The sequence below is a fragment of the Phocoena sinus genome, chromosome 11 (genome assembly GCF_008692025.1).
Source record: "Phocoena sinus isolate mPhoSin1 chromosome 11, mPhoSin1.pri, whole genome shotgun sequence".
Taxonomy (NCBI): Eukaryota; Metazoa; Chordata; class Mammalia; order Artiodactyla; family Phocoenidae; genus Phocoena; species Phocoena sinus.
The window spans coordinates 92,897,232-92,918,460 of NC_045773.1; the positions used below are offsets into that span (position 1 = coordinate 92,897,232).

The following is a 21,229-nucleotide window of genomic DNA, read 5'->3' on the forward strand; positions in this document are numbered from 1 at the left end:
ATTCAAAGAAGCTACCAATGCACCGTCTTCATAAAACTTACTAATCTCTCCACGGTGTCAATTTAGAAATTTCTTTATCCTATACTTGAGGATGAACTGAACTCATTTAAATATAAATAAAATAAGAATTGAGGTTATTACAATAGGCATAACTCCAATAGAATCTCAGGGAAGACAACTGTCAGTCTGGACAATATTTTTAGTGTTCATGGTGTGTGTGCACCAGCTCATTTATAACGTTGTTTTGATAATGTACGTGCCTTGAACTTCTACTGCAGGGATTTATGAGAATTAAAGTGGAGTAATCTTGCTCAACTGACTTTTAGGTCAGGTAGCAAAGATGTCTTGACCTGCCTCTTTGATATAGAATAATAACGATTTTTTTCTGCTGACTTTATTTTTAAAAGTATATTAGTTAATTAAGAACCATTTACCGGGCTTCCCTGGTGGCGCAGTGGTTGAGAGTCCGCCTGCCAATGCAGGGGACACGGGTTCGTGCCCCGGTCCGGGAAGTTCCCACATGCCCCGGAGCGGCTGGGCCCGTGAGCCATGGCCGCTGAGCCTACGCGTCCGGAGCCTGTGCTCCGCAACGGGAGAGGCCACAGCAGGGAGAGGCCCACGTACCACACACACACACACACACACACACACACACACACACACACACACACACAAAGAACCATTTACCTAGAGATATATTCTCTTCCTTACCAAGTACACACTGCAAACATGGCCATAGATGTTATGTAGCAACGGGAAGTGCTTCTGCGATTTTGGAGGTGTATTCTTTTAATTTTATCTCACAGTAGTTGTACAGGGAATTGTCGATAGTTCATGTTTTATTTCCTTTTGTTATAAAATCGTCACAGTTTGCAAAAATAAAAGTTATGAGCTATGTGTCCTTTATTTCCTACTCCCTGTGAGAAAGGTTAAGATAGAGAAAGAACATTCAGTGATGGCCACTGTTGGTGGAGAAAATGATGCTGGAAACTGGTAGAAAAACATTTCTTCAGTACTGTACTAGATTCAGCTTTATTGGAGACAGAAATATAACAGGGCATGGAAAAGATAAAATTTATTGCTCTCTTACATAAAAGATGTTCAGAGTTGGCAGTCCATGGCTGGTACAGTTCTTGCATGAGGTTTTCAGATATTCAGGTTTCTTCTAGTTCATTAGTCTGTCATTCTTAGAATGCAGCTTTTGTCTTTTATGATCTAAGATGGCTGCTAGAGCTCCAGCCATCATATCTGTGTTCCTTTTAAAGAGGAGGAACTTGCCAGAAATTCCATACAATACTTCTGCTTATATCTTATTGTCTGAAGCTTGATTCTATGGCCACACTTAGCTGCAGGGTAGGCCGGGGATGGTATTTATTGTGGATGGCAATTAACTAGAATGAAAATTGAGATTCTGTTATTGAAAAGGGGAGAAATGGATATTGAGAGGAAAAGTGCATTCTTTGACACAGTTCATCCATTTTGCTTCCCAAATACCCATGCATACCTGTCTTCCACCTTCTTGTTACCTGGATTGTGATTATAACACCTGGAGCTTCAGAGCCATCTTGGACCAAGATGTAAACTTGGGAATGAAAGCCACACAGAGCAGAGAAATAAACTCAAGGCATATGAGTCCCTGGCACTGTGGAGTTGTAGACAGACCACCTCTAGACTTCTGTGTAGGAGAGAAATACACATTTGTTTTGGTTAAGACTTTTTTTTTTTCTTTTTCTGTATGCGTGCTCCCGTTGCGGAGCACAGGCTCCGGACGCACAGGCTCAGCGGCCATGGCTCACGAGCCCAGCTGCTCCGCGGCATGTGGGATCTTCCCAGACCGGGACACGAATACGTGTCCCCTGCATCGGCAGGCGGACTCTCAACCACTGCGCCACCAGGGAAGCCCTGATTAAGCCATTTTTGTTAGGGTTTTGATAGTTGCATCTGAGCTTAATCTTAACTGGTACAAGTATAATATAGACTTATAAAATAGCTTTCATTTTAATAGACATCTCTCCAAAGAAGACATACCGATGGCCAAGAGGCACATGAAAAGATGCTCAGCATCACTAATTATTAGAGAAATGCAGATCAAAAGTACAATGAGGTATCATCTCACACCGGTCAGAATGGCCATGATCAAAAAATCTACAAACAATAAATGCTGGAGAGAGTTTGGAGAAAAGGGAACCCACTGGCACTGTTAGTGGGCATGTAAATTGATACAGCCTCTATGGAGAACAGTGTGGAAGTTCCTTAAAAAACTAAACATAGAACTACCATATGACCCAGCAATCCCACTACTGGGCATATACCCTGAAAAAAACATAATTCAAAAAGACACATGAACCCCAATGTTCATTGCGGCACTAGTTACAATAGCCAGGACATGGAAGCAACCTAAATGTCCATCAACAGATAAATGGATAAAGATCTGGCACATATATACAATGAAATATTACTTAGCCATAAAAAGGAATGAAATTAGGTCATTTGTAGAGATGTGGACAGACCTAGAATCTGTCATACAGAGAGGGAAGGGGGGATGGCATGAACTGGGAGATTGGGTTGGGATGAATTGGGGATTGATGTATATACAATACCGTGTGTAAAACAGATAGCTAGTGGGAACCTGATGTATAGCTCAGGGAGCTCAGCTTGGTGCTCAAGTGGTGACCTAGATGGGTGGGATGGGGGGAGGTGGGAGGGAGGCACAAGAAGGAGGGGATATAGGATATATATATAGCTGGTTCACTTCGTTGTACAGCAGAAACTAACACAACATTGTAAAGCAACGATACCCCAATTAAAAAAAAAAAAAAGATTGTATCTTATTCTGCCTGCCAGTGCGGGTAGACTGACCGTCTACCCATCCATCCTGGCCCACTCTGTGCCAAGCATCAGGTATACAAAGATGGCTAAGATGTAGATCTTACCCGCAGGAGCTCCCATTCCAGTGAGGGGCAAACAAACCAATGCAGCAAAAGCACTGCAGCTGCTTCAGTAGAGAGAAATCTGTGTAAAGCAGAGTGGAGCCCAGGGGTGTTTGTAATATTCTCTGCTGCCATCTTTAGACTGAACAAAACCCCAAACCCGTTGTAAGTAAATTTGGGGTGTTGACTATACCATATTTTTCTTTATCTTTAACACTATCATCATGTTACTCACCTATAATTATTTCTTGAACATAGAAAATTTATTTGTTTGGTTTTTGTTTGTTTGTTTTGCTTATATTGGAAGGATGATGTTAGCAGATTAAACAGTAATTTTCCCTTGAGAAGTTTTCAGTATAATTGGAGCAGACTATTTTTACATAAAGCCAAAGATAGATTGGCTACTTACAACCTGCTCAGGAGGTAGTGAGCATTTTAAGTGAGAAGAAATGCATTTCCTTTTAGATTTTAGAGTAAGCCAAATCCTTATTCACTTGCTATTATTGGCCTTGCAGTGAATCATCACAGCACCTATGTGTTCCAAAGAGTTCTCATGTGATTTCTCACCGCAACTTCTGTTTTACAGATGAGGAAACTGAAATTCATTAGCATCTAGGCAACACGCCCAGGGTCAGGCCACTGGTAAACAGTGGAGATAGGATTTGAATTTAGGCCTGGACTCCTTCCTGTATTCTATTTGTGTGTCGGTAACAGCCTTCCTGTGGAGACTCAGCCATGAAGGCAGAAGGAGGTGGAAGGTTGCAGGAAGCTGGAGAGGAAAAAAGGTTAAGCTCTTTTGAAGTTTTCCTGCTCAGCCAGGAAAACATTGCTGCAGTTATCAGGTAATTGAAGTGTCAGCGTGCTGCTGTCAGAAGGTCTCTGGGTGAGTTTGTTCCTCTTGGCCTGTATGTGGCTGCGAAGTGAGCTGCACAATCACTGTTTTCAGGTGAAGAAACTCCGGCAGTCGATAGAGGCAGCTGTACGAACGTGCAAAATCAACGTCACTGAAGTTTTGCTTATGTTACTGCCTCCAACACTGTTTGATCCTTACATAAAAGAGGCATTTGTCATTTGACAGGACTGAGACTGCGAGACTGTGGAGGTTTCCCCCAGCTTTGTTGCCTAAATGTCTGCAAACTTGGTTTCCCTGTGTGTTTTCTCTCACTGCAAAGTCTCTGTCACCCTGGGGCCTCCCCTGTCCTTTGACTTTCGTGACTGTTCCGGCTCCTGATGAGTTTGGAGAACAGACCTAGATCATCTTCCCTCCGTTGGTAAAAGGAGGAACACTAGACTTCTTGCCTTCATTTTTATCTCTAGCCGCTTCCATTTTCTTTTTCTTTCTCTTGTTCTTCCTGTAGTGACCACCTGGCTCCATGTATGTGTCCCTCCCCTTTCCTGCTACCCTCCCCCCTTTATCCTGGCCACCACCCAACCTCAAAGCTCACATCTTCTAGCATGAGAAATGGTGAGTTGTATGGAAAAGCCGTTCAGTGGTCCTCTGAATTGTCAGCATCTTAATCCCCTGATTGCCATTTAACTGCTGCCCAGACAGTTGGGAGGAAATAACCCGAGCCTTTGTTTTCTCAGTGACTAAATAGGTTTTGGCGTTGGTTAGTGGCATAGGTACCTTTGATCGGCTTTCATTTCCAGTTCTGGGACATGCTTTTTCTAGAAGCTTGTGCCTTTCACTCATAGGAGCTGATAGATGACTTGTAAACATGTATTGAAATACTAGATCCTCCAGGTCATGTCTCATATTATAGACACTCAGAAGGAGGTGTCTTTGGTTTGTTGAGAGCATAGGAGTGTTGTTATAATATCTATCACACTGGGAGGCAGTCAAGGAATCTTTTAGTAAAAAGTGATTGATCTTCCCTTCTCCACCCCACCCCTGCTTTGGAGATATTTTTAAAATTCCCCTTCTTCTCATCGCCCTGTAGAATCTCCTCAAATCACATGATCTTCCACTCCTGCTGTTGAAAATATTTCATTTTTTAACATAACATTTTAAACGATATTCCATTAAAAAGGTAATGGATGTTCTTTTTTTTTTTTTTTTTTTTTTGCTGTGCGCGGGCCTCTCACTGTTGTGGCCTCTCCCGTTGTGGAGCACAGGCTCCGGACGCACAAGCCCAGCGGCCATGGCTCACGGGCCCAGCCACTCCGCGGCATGTGGGATCCTCCCGGACCGGGGCACGAACCTGTGTCCCTTGCGTCGGCAGGCGGACTCTCAACCACTGCGCCAGCAGGGAAGCCCTGGATGTTCATTTTAAGGGGATTAGAAAGTATACAAGACCACAAAAAATAAACAAACACCATCCATAGTGATGATAAGGCTGTCATGTTTTATCCTATTTCCTTTGTTTCGAGGGTGATAGAGCCTTTATTGGGGAATCATACACTTGCTGTTGTCACTGGAGACTTTGTCTTTCTTGTGAATGTGTTCTGAGGAAGGGAGAGGTGACTTGATTCCCTCTAAAGTGCTGGGATCTTCCGTGAGCCAGTGAATAGTAGCATTTATTCTTTTCGCTCAGTAGTCAGACACCAGCAATTATAGTGGTAGGCTGCTTAGGGGTCTGGAAATCAGTGTCTCAACCCACGGTGTCTACACTGGATGTGGGAAGGAATTTGTTAACTAATAATTGTTGAAATATCAAAGTTTTGAATAATTTATTTTGTTGGTAAATTACAACGCATTCCAGAGTGAGCCCCCTTAGAAATGCTGCACTTAGATTCTTGCGTTCTAACTTACTTCCTTGAGTGGGAGAGGAAGGGATGGGTGTACACCTGGCCTGTGGGCATGCCTGTGGGGCTGTACTGGTGTGAACATAGTCTGGGTTGTGAGCTGGGTCAGAAGAAATATAGAGGTCTGCCATGAGAGGTCGCACCTCCACAGCTCTCTTTGGGAGGACGTGGTTGATTTCCATTGGGGAGTGGCCTCCAGGACCTCTCTAGTTAATGGGGAGTAGGGAAAGAGGGTGGTGGTACAGAACGAGTCTGTGTACTTTCGTCCCACCATAATAATCTGAGTTTCTGAAGCTGAGACTCAATTGAGATTATTATTATGTAATAGATGCCATGTGACGTGAACCTACATAAGCTATATTCACATATTGGCTATCAACAGAGTCAAAAATTTTTAGCAAGAAGACAGAAAAGAAAGGTCTCCTTCAGAAAAAATAGCTGAAATCTGTTCTTTTGATGCATTTCTGACAGAAGGCAAAAGGCTGACACTTACTTGGCATCGGCCCCATTCAGTGGAAAGGGTCACCCAGGTTGTAGGGCTTCTTGGTCCCTGCTGCATAGATTTCGTTGATCCGTTTTCTCCCTCTCTGAGTTTTGCAGAATCAACTCCTCCGTAGATTTTTTGTGTGGAGAATGGCTATGGTAGAACTAGAAAGCTCCTCGCTTTTGTACTGGACATGAGGACTTGCAAAGTTGCCCACTCTACAGTTCTTCTGAACACAGGAGACCCAGATAGTCCCCCAGCTCTCCAGTTTGTGGCTGCAGTGACGGGATGGCTGCCCAAGTGCATGGGGGAAGGAATCACAGCTTTTGTTTTTACAACAAGGTCTTTTTCAGCTTTCTTTCCGTGGGAACCAGTTGATATTCTAGTTTAAACTGCGCCTTGCTGTTTGTCAACCTGGAGGAGGAAAGTTGAAGGTCTTGTATTTGAGCATATATATATATATATATATATTTTTTAACCTCTTTTTTGGAGTATAATTGCTTTACAATGGTGTGTTAGTTTCTGCTTTATAACAAAGTGAATCAGTTATACATATACATATATCCCCATATCTCCTCCCTCTTGCATCTCCCTCCCACCCTCCCTATCCCACCCCTCTAGGTGGACACAGAGCACCGAGCTGATCTCCCTGTGCTATGTAGCTGTTTCCTACTAGCTATTTTACATTTGGTAGCGTATATAAGTCCAGTATTTGGGCATATATTTTTATACAGTCTTTATTTTTGCCTCATGACCTGTGAGGAATGGTAGGAAATTAGGCTCACATCATAGGCGTAGTGTAATGGGCTGGATGGAAGGAAAGCAGACTCTGAGAGGCGGCTCTGTCCTCGAGGCTGTGAACATGGGGTTGTATGTCTGAGTGGGAAGCAGACCCTGCGCCGCAGGGTGGGGTGGGGATGGGCAGCTGGGGAGTGAGCGCTCTGATACAGGCGAGCAGAGCTTGTGCAGAGCAGAGGCCCTGGACCCACGGTTTTAGGTTATAAGGAGCAGAGAAGTCCTGCACACACGGGGAAGGAAGCAAGCAGAGGACGCGGAGGCAGCGGCAGGGAAAAGGGTGCCTCTTTCATTCCAAAGCACCTCGCCCGGTCTCCTGGGGCCATCTCGCCCCTTGCCTGCTTTGGCCTCCGCTCCCTACCGCAGCCTTTCCTGTGTCCCGTTCCACACCTCATGACTTTCGCTTCCTCCAGCCTCATCGGCTTCCTTGCCGCTCCCCCAAGCTGCTTCAGCTGCCGCCGCCGCGGCTGTGGCTGAGCCCCGCAACCCAGCTTCCTGCGAGACCCGATGGGCCCAGGTTGCTCACCGCACAGCGTCGTCTCCCTCTCGGCACAGCTTCCCGGCCCCCGGGCGGCTCTGGTTTGACGCAGCTGCTGCTTCTCCCATCAGGTGGAGGTGGAGGCAGGACCCTGTTAGGTGGAGGCGGCCTCTGAATAAGGCGTTTCCCCAGGCGAGCCGTGCCTTGAAGAAAGCCTGCGCCCACTTGCACTCATGTCTGCAGGTTTTTCCTGAGCTGCTGTACATAATGGAGGGAAGAAGATTCAAGTTTCTGGGGGAGATCCTGGAGCAAGCTGGCTGCTGGGCCAGAGAGGGGCAGAGGAAAGAGGGTCACCCCGCAATCCTGCCACCTGCCCCAGACTGTGGGGTTGCCAGGAGGAATCTGAGAACATAGTATGGAGTCTTCATTTGTGCCTGATGTAGGTCTTCCCTCTGTGCCCCTCTCTTCGGTACTTAGTGATTGTTTTGTAGCAGTGGGATTGAATACAGGGGGTCAGTAGGATGCAGCCCAGAAACAGGATGTGCAGGTATGGGGACCAGAAGCAGAGAGGCTGTCCCCCAAATTGGCTGAAATTGCAGGGAAGGTTTTGGACATTCAGTGGCCTAGAATTGGGTGGCCTAGAGGTTATAGGGAGGTTTCCTTAACCTCTAGATGTCATGTAAAAGGCAGGGTCTGGGTGTAAAAATGAGGTCAGGCACCGAGTTCCAAATGGCTGGATCAGAGGGAAAACTAGGAGACCAGAGTGGAGAGGCCAAGACTGCGCCCCCATGTGGCAGACGGGCAGAGCCAAGGGGGCCCCGGAGCTGCTGGCATGTGGGTCAGGACCTCCTGTACAGGGATGGACCTGCCAGTGGGTGGAAGGCATCCTTGAAGGACGCTTAGGTGATTCGGGAAAGGGAAGCTAGAATTAATGGCGCGAGACCCAGACACCCAAACCCAACACAAGAAAAATGGCGTGCAGACGTACTCTCCTCCCTTTCTCTCTCTTGCCTCAGTGTCTCCACACCCCTCTTGCCCTGGACCGTCTGTGAAAGATAGACCCTTCCTTGGAGAAGCCTTTATCAAAACCCAGCCTTGATAAGGCCATGGAAATGAATGAATGAACACTAAGGAAATAAACCGTGAGTGGATTTTTGAGACAGCTTCCATGTTGGTCACCTGCCTCCCTTTGACTGTAACAGAAGTCCTGCGGCTTAAAAACTCTGACTGCTGATTTGAAAATTTACCCCATGCAGTGACTGATAATAGAAGCTTTCAGGAATGAATAAAAAAGGGGGGAGGGGATGGCACACAAGTGCTGGGGAAACAAACGCAGGTTAAGGTTCTGTGTTGAGAAGGAGAATGATTAAAACTCTTGCCGGTTCACCTTCCCATGCGCGGTGCTCAGAGGTCCAGGTTTCCCGGGTCTGTGTTACAGGCAGGCACACAGAGGCACAGGGCAGGAGAGGAGGTTTGCGCCCTCTCCAGTCCCTCTTGGTATCATTATTTATTTAAAGAGGTGCAGTGACCAGGTCACCGCTGGTGGCTTATTCTGAACCAGCCAGGGGCAGAAAAGTGAGGCCTGGCCGTTCGCACAGGTCTGTCTCCAGTTGCTGCAGCTCTGTCTCTGCCTGCACTCGCGCATTCTCCGAAGAGGGAAGGTGCTGCCTCATCTTTCCCTGTTTGCCTTTGAAGCAGCCTCTCCTCTCACTTGGAGTCTTTCATCAGGTTAGAGCCCTCTTCTAGGTCCTCGGCTTTATTACAGTTTTTCTTAGAAGCCACCCAGTGGTTCTGATTTTAATGGAAGGATGTTAGATGGCACTTCGTTTATGCTGAGCTTGAGGCTGAGGTGAGGGCTGTGATCTGTCCTGTTCACTGTTGTCAAGGAAGGAAGGAAGGGAGGGAGGGAGGGAGGGAGGGAGGGATGGAAGGGAGAGAGGGAAGGAAATTATACCAAGTATCACTTATGATGCATCCTTAGTGAACCCATCAGCATTGGTTGTAGCAGACTGGAGGGACTTGATTAGTCTAGAACAGCAAATTCTAAAATGCAGCTGCACGGTCAAAACACTTGAAGAACTTTAATACATACTGATGCCTGGGACCCATTCCCAGAGATTCTGACTCAATTGGTATATCAGTTTCCTGGGGCTGCCATAGCAAAGTTCCTCAGACTGGGAGGTTTAAACAACAGAGGTTTATTGACTCACAGTTCTGGAGGCTAGAAGTCTGAGATCAAGGTGTTGGCAGCCTTAGTTTCTCCTGAGGCCTCTCTCCTGGGCTTGCAAACAGCCATCTTCTCCCTGTGTCTTCATGTGGTCTTCCCTCTGTCCATGTCTGTGCCCTAATCTCCTCTCCTTATGAGGACACCAGTCATACTGGATTAGGGCCCATCCTAATGACCTCGTTTTACCTTAGTCACCTTTTAAAGACCCTATCTCAAATAGGGTCACATTCTGAGGTACTGGGGCTAGGACTTCAACATACGAATTTGGGGGGGACACAGTGCGTCCCATAACAATTGGTCTGGGTGGAGCCTAGGCATCAGCACTTTGATGTCTCCCCTGGAGACTCCAGTTGCAGCTTGGGTTGAGAATCACTGTTCCAGATGGATCTGTCCTAGCATCCAGGAACAGCTGTTTGGAATATAATCCCTGGACAGTTGAGTTTCTTACATTGTGAAAGTGTTGGGAACTTGGGTGGGAAAGGCTGCTATAAGCAGAGCAATGTAAAGAGCTTTGATACCAAACGAGGTGACGGTGGAGAGATTTGTTAAAAGGTCCACCACACCGGGGGCTGGGGGTAGAGGGGGGGCAGCTATGATTTCACATCGGGGGTCCAGCAGGCAGGGTGCTCACTGCGCTTGAGGAAAGCAGCCCCTGAGGACAGACAGCCTCTGTCACTCCACTGCTGGATTTTCTGAGCTTTGTGATCTGCTCTCTGGTTTCCTGAATTGACCTACCCCCTAGGAAAGGAGTGCCCTGTGTAAGCAGCTGGTCTCAGTTTTGGGGCCAGGAATACAGTAGAACCTTACATAACCCTGCAGTGGAGCGCTTGGCAAGAAACGCCTGCCTCGTGTGTGAATGCCTAATGAGAGGTGAGCAGTTAGTGGGAGACCGGGGCTCCGTTCCCAGGCAGATCTGGAGTGAGCGGTGACTCTTGTGTGGGGGCCGAGTGTCGTGATGCAGAGCTCAGCCTGGCTCACGACGGGCACACACTGATGTCCCAATAGTTCATCCTGCAGCAGGAATTCTGTTTCTGTGTTGCTCTTGCCCTGCAAACTCAGTTTTGGCATTTTAAAGGATTGCTATTTTTTTTTTTTTTTTAAGCATACTTTTGTGAAGCTGTCTTTCCTTTTTGTGCATATTTGATGGCTGTCCCCGGCCAGTTATTCACAAGTAAGAGGAGCTGTTCCTCCGCCTTCATGCCCACGTTCATCAGGAGGCACTCAAGTCCCCTCCGGACCTTTGTCCTTAGTTTTCTCACTGAGGAGGACAAAGTCGACTGCTGCCTCATCCTGCAGCTTAGAATGCGTGTCAGGCGCTGGTACAGGGGCTTCCCTCACCTTGCTGTGTTGGATCCTCACACAGGCCCAATGCAGTCAGTGTGATTATCACCCCCATGTTACAGATGAGGGAATCAAGGCTTAGAGTGGAGAGCTGCCCAGGGGTATGCACGGTGGTAGAGGTGTAGTCAGATCCATGTCATCCTGATTCCAGATCCTGTTTCTAGCCACTGTGCCTTCCGAGCCGTGCTGACACATTGCTGGTGATCTCATCCAGCCACACGGTTTTAAAATCCATCTGTACGGTGGGTGGCTCTCACTTTTACACCTCTAACCTAGAGCCTCCCCTGAACTCCAGGCCTGGTTATCCCGTTGCCTCCCAATGCCGTCACTTGGATTTCTAACAGGCACCTGCCACAGGCAGAGCTCCGGATCGCCCTCCCTTTTCCTAAGCGTCCTCCTGCTTAGTCTCCCCTCTCTCTGTAGGTGTGTCTCCATTCAGTGACTCAGGCCAAATGCGGACGTCACCCTTGACTACCCTCCTTCTCTCACAGCCCACATGCACATCATCGGCAAATCCAACGGGACTAACTCTCCAGAATCCAACCGCCTCTTCCCACCGCCACTGTCGTTGCCCTCGCACTGTCTGTCCTCAACACCACCGTCAGAATGAGTCAGCTTCTGCCACCCCTTTGCTCAAAATCCTTTGCTACCTTCCTGCCCCATTCAGGGGTGTCAGTTATGAAGTTATTGCCCCTCAGCTTCAAACCCAGCCTTCCACACTTGCTTTTTTTTTTTTTTTTTTTTTTTTTTTTTATAAATGTATTTATTTATTTTTGGTTGTGTTGGGTCTTCGTTTCTGTGCGAGGGCTTTCTCTAGTTGCGCAAGCGGGGGCCACTCGTCATCGCGGTGTGCGGGCCTCTCACTATTGCGGCCTCTCCTGTTGTGGAGTACAGGCTCTAGGTGCGCAGGCTCAGTAGTTACGGCTCACGGGCTTAGCTGCTCCGTGGCATGTGGGATCTTCCCAGACCAGGGCTCGAACCCGTGTCCCCTGCATTGGCAGGCAGATTCTCAACCACTGCGCCATCAGGGAAGCCCCACACTTGCTTTTATGTTGCTGAGGGTGGGCCTCTGGAACCCACCTTTCTCCTTGGCCAGCTGGCCGCCTGTGGGGCTGGGCCAGTAGGAGGTGCTCGAGGGAGACCGCACCCTGGAGAAGGGAGAAGGGACTTGCTCCCTCCTGTTTTGTTTTCTGTGGGTTTCCCGTCAGCTCCCATCTCCTGCGAGTGGTACCCCAGCCCTGCCGCTTCACACTGGCAGAGGCCACTCCTTCCTGTAGCAGTGGTCAAATCCACTTTGCAACTTGTCTCACACTCAACTGTCTCCATCTCACTGTGCTTGCTCAGGGACATCAGGGCCAGTTGCCATTTTCCCCGTCTGCAGGGGTGTGGACTCCAGCCCCACGGGACCCTCTTCTGAGCTTCCAAGTTTTAATAATTCACCCTTTGTTCGCCCAGCCCTAGGAGTGGAGACGGCTTCCGCAGTTGCTGTCTTTCACCCTTTCAGTTACCTGGTTATTGACTTTCTTTCTAATTAATAGTTGCTAAAATAACTGGTATGGCTTCTGTCTCCCAACTGGGCCCTGACTGATATGCTGAGTCGAGGCCCAAGTCCTGAACGCGGCTGCTGAGGTCATAGGTGGGCTGGCTGCCGCCCCGCTGATTTGTATCTGTTCCTTTCACTGGCCGCTCATTCTCCTCTAGCCCCTCTGGCCCCTGCTCTTCTGCAAACGCACCAACTCTTCTCCAGCCTCAGGATCGCTTTGCCTGAAAAACTCTCCCTGCGATTCTGCGTGGCTTCTCCTTCATTGCCACAACCCCCCTCCCGCCCTCACCCACCCAGGGTCTCTGTGAAATGTCACTTCTTCAGTGAGACCTCCCCTGACTCCTCGACATAGGCCATATTCCCCTACCCCTGGGGTATCCCTATCCTTCTTAATCTGCCTTGTTTTCCCCATAGCATCTATCACCAGCTGATAGTTTATGTATTTGTTTGTCAATTGCCTATCTCCTCCTGACTAGAATATAGGATCCAGGAGGGCACAGAGTTTTCCTACTTTAGTGATTGCATATCCCGGGCTTCAGAGCACTTGCCTTACACATAGTAAATGCTTGATAAATGTTGGTTGAGTGAATGAATGAATTGAAGTTCTAGACTCTCAGGAGTAAGACTGAGAGGTGCCCCAGGCCCAGGTGACTCTGTCCTCAGGCCTCAGGGAGGATCCTATAGAGGGTGCTGGCATCATAGGAAAATGAATACGGGTGCTTTCTCCACTGCTCTGCGAGGGGCAGCAGAATTGGCAGTGTCTGCATCCCTGTTGTTCATGGGCTTGGGTGTACTTTTGAACAGTGAGCTGTATTTTTTCTTTCTTTTCTCCCAATTGCTATTGCTAGACCTGGAAAAAAAAAAAAAACTAAGAAAATTTAGAAGCTGCTGAGTCTGTGGTATCTCAACTTTCCCCTTGCTCTCCACTCTGATTGGGTTTTGGACTGATGGACGTTGAGGGGCTGCCTTCCTAGAATACTATCCTGAGAATTTTATGGAACATTCTAAATGGTTACCAGCTGCTATGGACCTCAATTTGTAACAAAAGAGCCTGGGAATGTTGGTTGTTGGCTTGTTGTCATCTGTGTATAGACTGTCTCTGCAAGGTGGTCTACTGAGGGGATTGCCACACTTCACTTCTGTGATGAAGCCTAGCTCCTCAATCCAGGAGGATTAACAACATTTTCAGACCAGGAAGAGGCAAGAGAATTTCTTCACATTAGTGGTAAGTGGAGACCCAGCTTTCCAGGGTTGATGGTTGAATCGACCCTAAATCCAGCCTGTTACACGTTACACCCTGCCCTGCTGGAGTGGGGAAGCTCCCTGGACTGCAGAGGCACATCACAATTCTCACTGCTGCGATTCATCTGTTCCGTCTTGTTTGCCTTGGATTTCAGCCACCCGGGTCTCAGAAGGTAGTGAGCTGGCCACTGTTCTTGGCCCCAGAACACAGGTGTGATTGGTGCCCTGTTAACTGCTAGTGGCGATTATGGTTGCTGATTTGAAAGGAAGTTGAACACACTGGCTTTCATCAGGTCAGCTTTGCTTGGCTACATGCAACTTTCCACTTGGGCAAACGAGGGCTGAATTCTTGATTCAGACCGACTCTTTCAAGGTGTTGTATTTCTGGACTCAAATAAGTAAACAAGATAACCCTGTGAAGTTGGGTGCTGTCTGCAGTGTCACTGAACTTGGTGTCCTGTGAAAGGAGAGCCTTCAGCACATAAAGCCCCTCACTCCAAGGGCTTAGATTTTGCTCAGTTTTGGTTCAGATTTTGCTCAATTTAGAGCTACTACAGCCTTATTTTACTGTGCCATATTTGAAACAAGAAATCTGAGCTACATTTTAACTTTGAAATGGAGGATGTATGTAGGTAGGAGGTAATTGATAAGTACTCTCAGAGTACGTAGCACTGTGCTGGGTACTCTATGGGGAAATCTCAAATCAAAGGCTTGGTTACTGTTCTCAGGAAGCTCCCAATCTATTTAGGGAAATAGAAGCTACACACTCATAGACACAATAAAACAAGAATACACATAAGCATTAAAATGTGTATAGTCGGGAATGCTATAGGAACTCAGAGAAAGAACAGATAATTGTGGACCCATGTTTGCTGGAGAAGGCTTCACTGGAATGTGAAGTGGCCTTGAGAAAAGAGTGTGGGTTTAGAGTGAAGAGGAGAGGAGGAAAGGACCCTCAGGCCGGGGCAGTCCGAGCAGGGGCTTGGTGGCGCAAACGTGTAGCACACGTGGTGTTTCACAAGTGGATGAGCTCTCTCCAAGGGAGTCATTAGAGAGGGAGGTGAGCAGATGGGAAAGGACAGAACATTGGAAGGCACCCAATCCGGTGGGGTAGACAGGATATGTGTACAAAAAAAGATAAGTCAGACTGTTGTTTTGTGCAATTTAAAGTATTAAAAGATGATTCAAAGGCAAAAAAGATAAGAAATACTTGGCAACTGTACCTTAAAAGTCAAATAAGAGGTACAAACAAGATGTGCTTCAGGACTTCAGGGGAAGGTTGATAGAGGAGTGTTGAAGGGCAATAGGCCTTAGGAAAGGGAAGAGGGAGGGGAACAGGCAGAAGAAAAGAATTATGGTAGGTGAAGGGGAACTCAAAGGCAAAGCTGACTCTCAAAGTTGTCTAACTCTTGGTGAAAAAGGAGATGGGTATTTGGCCAGGATGTGGGTATTAAGATGAGAAGGTCTGTAATAGTTACATTGGGAAAAGGGGCCAGGGGGTGGGTGAGGGGCAAATACCAGGATTACTAAGCATGTGCCAGGGCCAAGCTGTATTGAGCCCGTTCTGAGCCTGTGGTGGGCCAGGTCTGGGGGTTGTGGGCCCTTCTCCAGGTGTGTTTTGTGATTCAAGAGGTAAAGATTGGGAGTTGGTGGGGCCGACCTGAAGGGAGGGTCTCAGAGGATGAAGTGTCAGTTGCTGATGAAGGCAGCATTTGTATAGCTAAGCACAAGGTTGCCTGGACTTGGGTGGGTGGATTCTGAGGGATGGGAGGAGAGCCTTCTGGGTTAGGAGGTCAGGAGGGGAGGCAGCCTTGTGCAGATGAGGTCCTGGGGAGACCTTGTTGGCCAACAAACATGGCAATGAGCTGAGAGGAAGAAGAATAAGGGAAGCTGGAAGGAGGTTATTTAAGAAGAAAGCAGAGTGCTGAATGTTTTCTTTGATATTTCTCTACATAAAGGAAGTTAGGTTGAATTAGGTTGTCAACAGTAGCATGAATAACATGACGATAAGGTAACTGACTTAGAAGATCTTGGACCAAACCATTCTCCAAATTTCTATAGATTTTTTTCTATCCAAACTTATTTTATTAAACATACTTAGCTGAATTATTTCTGTTAAATTTTAGAGATTGGAAGAGCAGAGATTCAACTTAGCTCCATGATTGCCTAATTGTGAGATCTTGGGCAACTTACCCAACTTGCCACTCATGATTTTCTCATCTGTAAAATGGGAATGACAGTACATTTCCTTGGGGCTGTTATGAAGCTAAACATTAGGTTCCAACAAGTGGGGACTGTTTTTATTTTAAAATTAGAATTTCAGAGAAGTTTGTGTGTGTCAGTACGAGGTGTTGGTCAGCCCTGGCAGTTACTCCTGCATCTGTCCTTTCTCACTCCTCACTCACTTAGGAAACACATCTACTTAGACTTGTGATTTGGAATATGGAGTGCTGAGTCCAGGTAACTGGAAGTAAGCCAGTATTGTTTGACAAGTGACAAATTATGCCACTTTTAAGCACAAGAAGGGAAGAAGAGAGAATTAACCTGTGAGTGGAGCTATTGGCAAGTCCCAGCAGTCTTCATAAGCCATTCGGGATCTTTCTCTCCTAGACTCACACAGGCTCGGATGATAGTCTCCTCCCACAGTGACCGAGTCAGGGGTCACTGTGTGCTGAGTAATGTGGCCCTTTGCCGGCAGGGAGGTGGGCAGCACGGAGAGTGAATGACGTCGGTGCTGTGGGAATCATTGGAGGTGCTCATGAGCCCAGTGCGTGGGTCACAACCCACGTGAGTCACAACCACAGCCTGAGTTGTGTTTCCAAGTGTAACTCACATCCGTGAAGTAGATCAGCAGAAGTTAAATGAGTCCAAGCAGGGAACAAAGTTCAAATATATTTGGAAGGTATTAAAGAAAGGGAAAAAATTCTTCAAGGGGTCTGATTTCCTTCCACTTTTTGTATAAAACATTTTGGTTCTCTAGTTGCATCTTTTCTTGAGGGACATTAGCAATACCGTGTTCATTTGACACCTGTGAGCTCTCCTTTTTGGTACTGTGTGTGGGGCGAAGTCCTAGTTCCTAACTCCAAGTGTCTTGATGAGTTCTACTTCCTTGGCATAGAAAGTCTGCAATAGTCATGGGTTTGGCCAGGATTTTCTCTTATTTAATTTGTCTAAGTCACAAGTGAAGACTCTGTGGGCTGAGGCCAAGAAATCATGCTTCATATTTGCCTAACACATTTTGCCTGTGGATCTCAGATCATTGACATAGTAGTTAAGAGAACACATATTTACTTTAATTAAACCATAATCCTTACTCAGGTATTTCCGTTGTGTGAATTTGACAGAGAAACCTACCTTACTTGTGTTGTCCCCGATTTCTTTGTTTCTATGACTCACCTCAGAAATGTCCTTACCTTAAAAAGCAACCAAAATATGCATGAAATTTTGTTATAAGAAAGTACTGTGGGATAAAACTTTTCCAGAGATAGACATTGCACAATTGCCCATCGGGGTGGACTTTTGGTGCTCATGTGTGGAAAGGGGTGGGAAAGGGTTATTTATTCAAAGTTCAGTGCAGGTGTCTGTTGCTATTTGACCTGTGGCCATCCAAATTTTCCCTCTCAGAACTTAGGAAGCAAGTTGATTCAGATAAATCCATCCCTCTCTGAAATCTCAATTCTTGTTTTCTGAAACTCAGAACCAAATAGATTTCTTCCTCTCCAAAATCAGTGTCCAGATATTCACTGTCAGAACTTAGGAATCAAATAAATTTAGATAATGAAGGGTACTTTCCCCACTTCTTGCTTATTAGAAACTGCTCATTTGTGGTAGAAAATTAGGGAACTACAGGAAAGAATAGAGATAACAAAAAAGACTCACTGTCAGAGGTATAACCGTGAATGGTAATTTCCTGAGAGTGGCTTATGTCAGGGAGTGAGGAATATCCTTCTTTTGTCTCTTACGTTTCCTCCTCATTCTCCCCAGCCCAGAAACATTCAGAATCCATGAGAATTAAAAAAATAAAATAAAATAAAAGTTTGTTGATAGATCTGCATGTTGGCCTGGATGACTGTTTGTGTCTGGCCAGCATGTAGTGTGTGTGAGATTTTCCTCGTTGCTAGACTTCTGCACTTGAATCTAGGTTAGGCCACTGGGCCTTCTGTTGGAGACCAGCTGCTTGTCGCTCTCGGCACTGGCGCTCTTGCCCGGGCACTGGAGGATAGTCTACTCTCCTGGTTTTGCAGGGTCACATTTGTAGCCACAGGATCCTTGGAAATATGTGAATCATCCTTGACAGTAACTCATTTCCCTACTAATACACAAGGCTGAAAATGCCTCATTGAAATACAGTTTGAGATCTACACATAAAGAGAGTCAGGAATGAAAATGATGCAGAACTGATGGCGCACACTGACGTAAAAAAATACATTTTCCCCCAAGTGCTCAAAAAATAACCACTGCTGTTGCCTGGTGTCCAACTGAGTGTGTGAGCAAAACAAAGCCAGACACAGCCAGTTAGCTTCCAGGCTTTCTTATGCCACGCCGCCATGGCCAGCTTTCCTACTGCACTTGTTTTCTCTACACGAGCTTCCTCAGTTTCACCTGCGTTGCTCCTTGGGGTGGCAGCTGCAGGTGAAGGAGCGGGACATGGAGAATCCGGCCAAATGCTCGGTAATGTAGCCTTGGTGCAAAGGGGGCTCTCAGTCCAACGTCTCTGCTTGTTTCCGGCCTTCTGACCACAAACGCTCATGGTGAATGTGACTCCACCAGAGCAGCTTTATTTGTAGATGATTCCTTCATCTGGCTTTCTGCAAAATGACGTCAACTTTGATAGTTGCTCCATTCCTGGTTAGGGCTTGGGCCACTATCTATTGGGTATCTTTAAGGGAATTTTAAGAAGTCAACACCTTTGACTGGGCCTGGAGGCAGAGAGCACCATGTGTGAAGATGAGACCCTTTCCTCCAGTTGGAGGAAGCCCTGCTCAAGGTGGAAAAAAGGCCTAACTTTAGCTCCTACCGTGCCCTCTAGCACTTCGCAGATTACACAGTCATCCACGGCAGCCCAGTTAGGGCAACAGAGTGTGTGGATGAATTTCTGAGCATGCGTAGACGTCTTTCTAGCGTGGAGCTCTGAGTGCCCTGCCTACCTACTCACATTACTGTTCGTTCCTGTGCTCTCAGGGCAGAATGTTGGCTTCGTAGGCAGGCAAACAGAAGCCCAGTGAGAGAAATTAGCAACCTGGGGGACGATGTAAGCCAGCGGTCCTGCCAAGACCAGAACCCTGGTTTTTTCACTGGTTCTATAAATTCCCCAGCGGGACTTGACTTAGATTTAATTTAGCTTTTAAGTCTTGGCAGACTGGATGCTATGTGTTTGTGTAGACTTGCACCATTTAAAAGGTTCTTGGAGTTTAGATCTTGCATGTAATTTGCTACATTAGCTTTGGGCAAAAATATTTGCTTTTTGGTCCTTTGTGGTTTAAGTCCCTTCTCAGCACTAACCTGGCATGTTAGAGAGAGCTGTACTGTGGAACGCAGCAGGGGGCCCAGAGTTCAGGGCAGGGTGAGTGCAGGAGGGCTTATTACTAATGGCAGCTTTTCAGACTGCAGGAGCTCATAAGGTTTTTCCAGTTTGGTTGGTTGTTTGTGTATGTATTTTGGATATTACTCAGTTGAGATGAGGAAGCTGAAGCCGTTCAAGTGAAGGCTTTTAGACTTGGATTAACGTTGGGAGAAACCTTCTCCTGATGCACTGGATTAAGTAAGAGTATCACTGTGATGTGTCTCAGGCAAAGTGACATTCACGCTGTCATAATTGTCCCTGCACCTCAAAGTTCAGCCCTCTTTGGGGTGAACAGAACCAGGATGGGTTATTCCAGTGAAAATTTGGCTATCTTCTTAGATTCTCCGGAGTGCCAAGCACTTCAGCATTGGTGGACGGATTACCTAGTAGTTGGGTCTAGTCACTAATCACTATATATTCTTTCGTGACAATAAGCAAGAAGCGGATATTCTGCCCCACTTCCTGAGACAGGTAGCTGAGGCAGAGAGAAGGAAGTAACTGGTTTAGTCATATGAGGAAACTCAAAGCAGTAACTGTACATCCTGGGGACACCCTATGAGGATAAATCCTGAAGCTCTTCTCATTTTCAGCAGTGCTTCTCCCTCCTCTCCTTTTGAAGCTAAGGCTAGTACTCTTGTTTTGTAGACTGTAAAACTCCTTTTCCCTGTTCCTGCACCATTGCCAACCTCTCAAATGAATTTTCAATCCCAGTGTATATGGACTGGAATCACACCATATGGGAGGGTTGGGTTCTGAAGTCAGTATGGAGGGTGAGAAGCTATTATATTTTTAAAAATTCACCCATAATTTGCCCATTTTCATGCAGTATACGTAGTTTATAGCATTGGTATGTATAGTATATACAAAATTCGTATACGGTTAAAGACTATGTACGCAACATTTAATTTTTCAGTGCCAAATCCTTAAACGTTAGCAAGAGGCTCTGAGAGATAAGCAGGAACAAAGACTGACTTAGGGCAGCGTAGATTCACATCGCTCCTCTCCCATGTTCTCCAGGGCATTTGCTCACTGAGAAGAAGGTAGGTAGAATTGCTCATGTTATTGGAAAACTTCCCCTCTCCGCCTCTCTCTCCTTACCGCTGCCCTGTGTGCCCCCCCACTTCTCACACTACTTTTTCCCCCTGAATGGATATAGTTGAAGATGTACAAGTTAACTATGCATGTGATGTCATTTTACTGTAGATTTCACAAATGCCAGCTGTAAATCAATGAATGTCATTTTGAAATACAAGAAAAAGAAAAAAGGAAAGCTTGTATCTTCCTAATTCTCATTAGCAGGAAAACACACTGATGGATTTTATGATTTTGTTGGAAGGATCAGCCTATCACTGGAATATGGGTTTACTGGTAATGTTAAATCAGTAGTTTACATGGGGATGTAATATTGTCTAAGACAATGAGCTCAATGTCCTTTTGGAAAAATGCACCTTGTGTTCTCTTCTGGCGTGCACTGCACTGGGAAAGCTCCAGTTATAAACAAGTACAGCACATGTCAGAAAGCATCTAGGGAAGGATTCTGGAACTTATACAACTGAGTGTTATGTATCAGGGTCTTTACATCAAAACATCATTTTATCAGACCATTTGTCAGCAGCTTTCTTCTTAGTTACTCCAGAGCATCAACACTTCACAGCAAGGTGTGCTGGCAACATCTAGGGTTGGGAACTTCAAAGTCACAGATGAAGAGAGAGCGTATTCTGGAAAAATCATCTCTGAAGCTAGCTCCAAGACCATCTGGGTTGCTTAGTTGTCTGTTTGCTCTCAGATCCCTTTCTCATTTTCTCCTGCTCTGTTTTGTACTGCATGGGGCTGACCCATATAAACTACATCCCCAGACTCTCTTGCCAAGTGTCTTACAGC

At 46.4% G+C, this 21,229-nt stretch overlaps 1 long non-coding RNA gene across 1 annotated transcript in view; it reads left to right on the forward strand.

Moving 5' to 3' along the window:
- Positions 1–7,552: 7,552 nt before the first annotated feature.
- The window catches only part of LOC116762589, a 35,772-nt gene continuing 22,095 nt past the window's right edge, over positions 7,553–21,229 (forward strand). The window contains exons 1-2 of the long non-coding RNA XR_004352286.1: positions 7,553–7,871; positions 8,449–8,574. This is a non-coding gene — a long non-coding RNA (uncharacterized LOC116762589). The remainder of the gene's footprint in view (positions 7,872–8,448; positions 8,575–21,229) is intronic.